The sequence below is a fragment of the Oryctolagus cuniculus genome, chromosome 18 (assembly GCF_964237555.1).
Source record: "Oryctolagus cuniculus chromosome 18, mOryCun1.1, whole genome shotgun sequence".
Classification (NCBI taxonomy): Eukaryota; Metazoa; Chordata; class Mammalia; order Lagomorpha; family Leporidae; genus Oryctolagus; species Oryctolagus cuniculus.
The window spans coordinates 28,335,440-28,337,999 of NC_091449.1; the positions used below are offsets into that span (position 1 = coordinate 28,335,440).

The 2,560-nt window shown below is 39.5% G+C and overlaps 1 pseudogene; it reads left to right on the plus strand.

The window, feature by feature from the left end:
• The first annotated feature begins 2,492 nt into the window (after positions 1-2,492).
• Positions 2,493-2,560, plus strand: LOC138846832 (U6 spliceosomal RNA; annotated as a pseudogene).

Sequence of the window (2,560 nt, forward strand, 5' to 3'; positions counted from 1 at the left end):
TCTCATTATATTATGGAACACCAGAAGTTCTTTCTGCCTCTTTGATTTTTGATACCTATTATCCAATCCCCCTCTATCCCTAGCTGCTTCCCTTCTCAGCCTCTAGTAATCACAGTTCTGTGTTCAGATCCATTATTTTCTTTCACTTCCACATGCGACAAGGACCAGGTGACATTTGTGTTCCTGCTTCTGGCTTATTTCAATTAATTTAATAATATTTTGTTCTTTTTTTGTATCTAAAAGAGGTTGCCCTGTCCATTGTTTTTCACTGATGGACAGCTAGATTGGTTTCAAATCCTGGCTGCAGTGAACTGTGTTATAGTGGCTGTGTTATGGGAAAATTGCTGTATCTTTGATATGCTCTCCTCCTTTCCTTCTAATAAAATTTCCTTATTCTATATAGCCAAGAGCAAGATAACTCTCACATGGTAGGTCAATTTTTATCTTAGTTTAATTTTTGTTATTTATTTGAAAGAGTTACAATAGAGGTAGAGACACAGAGAGGTCCTCCATTAGCTGGTTCGCTCTACAGATGACTACAAAGGCCAGAGTTATGCCATTCTGAAACCTGGAGACAGGAGCTTCCTCTGGGTCTCCCACATGGGTGAATGGGCCCAAGGACTTGGGCCATCTTCTACTGCTATCCCAGGAGATAGCAGAGAGCAGTATTGGAAGAAGAGCAGCTGGAACTAGAACTGGCACCCAAATGGGATGCTGGCCCTTCAGGCCAGGGCTTTAACTCACTGCACAACAGCGCCAGCCCCAATTTTTATCCATTTTAAGGAATGACCATACTGTTCTGCATAACATCTGTACTAACTTGTGTTTTCACCCACCATATATGATGGTTTTCTTTTCCCATGTGCTCTCTAGCATTCGTTATTTTTTATCAGTTTGGCATAAAAATGATATAGTATTGTTCATGTTTTTGTGTATTTTGAAATCAGTTAATTTGTTTATTAAATCTTTATTATTTGAAAGGTGGATTTAGAGAGAGAGGGAAAGACATAGATAGCTTTCATCTGCTGGCTCACACCCCAGAGAGTTTCAACAGTTGAGCCTGGGGCATGCTGGAGTCAGGAGCTTCATCCAAGTCTCCCACATGAGTGGCAAGGACCTGAGTCCTTCGTCCATCTTCTGCTGGTTTCCCAGGTGTTTAGCAGTGAGCTAAATTGGAAGTGGAGATTCCTAAACTCAAAGTGGAACTCAGATGTTATGCTGGCCTCACAGATTGCAGCTTTCCCCACTTGGCCACAATGCCAGCCCCTCTATCAATTTAATTCCTCAAAAATAGCTCAGTAATGTTGGCATCTATCTCATTTTGTTTTTTCTCTGTTATTATTCAACTTATTGATGTCTTATTTTTGTTCACATTATTCCTCTCAATTGCTCTACCTGAGGTGAGTAGGGCTGCTGTGTTGCTTAAATGAAGTGTATGCTTTAGATTACTCATTTAATGAGTGCATGTCATTCACATAGCACTTCACTGAAGTTCTACTATGTCCCAAATCCTCTTCTAGGCACAGAATTTAGACCACTTTTCTCTTAGGCCCAGATCTTGCCTTTAACATACTACTTGGAATTTAGTAGCTCATGAAATCTGCAGACTGCATAAATGAATGAATATTTTGAGGGCTGTGCTTTTGTGGAGGAACTTCATAGGAGACCGAAGGAATAAAATAAATCAAAAGTATCCACAGTATATAGAATGTATACTATTTTACAAGTCACAGAGAAGAAGAAGAAGAAGGAAAGTAGTAAGACTAGAAAGTTTGTGGCAAGACTAACAGGCGCTGGTCAAGAACTTAATAAGCACATTAGGAAAGCAGTAAGGTTTCTTTTTTTTTTTTTTTGAGGAAAAGTTTTTATTTCTAGTGATGAAATTGGCTACAGAACATTATGAAAGTTTAAAAATACAAAGAGAAATTGTCTATAATTAATAGATTCAAAATTTGACAATCAGTGAATATCATTATTAGTCATTACCAACAACAGTTATTGATTTGAAAGGCAGAGTGACAGGAAGAGGGAACCACTGCTTCACTCCCCAGACACTTGCAATAGCCAAAGCTTGACCAAGCCAAAACCAGGAACTGGGAATTCATTCTGGATGTCCCATTTGGGTGCAGGGACCCAAGCACTTCTGCCATCCTCCGTCTCCTCCCAGGGTGCACACTAGCAGAAACTTGCCTCAAAGCAGAGAAGCTACCACTCAAGCCAGACGTTTGTATATGGGATGTGGGTGTGTGGTGGTGATAGCAAGCCCTCATAGATAAAAAAAAAAAAAGACAAAGTTATTTCTATGCCAAGGAAATTACTCTGTAGTCTTTCTCTTATAAACTACGTATTGCTGAACCTAGATAATTTTTCCTTTATTTAACAATGACATGAAAATGTCAGTTGAGTTGGCTTTCCTGAAGACCTTGTTTCTTGAATATTAGTGGCTAGTTGAGATAAATTCTTTTCATCTCTTTCTCGCTTCGGCAGCACATGTGCTCGCTTCGGCAGCACATATACTAAAATTGGAACGATACAGAGAAGATTAGCATGCCCCTGCGCA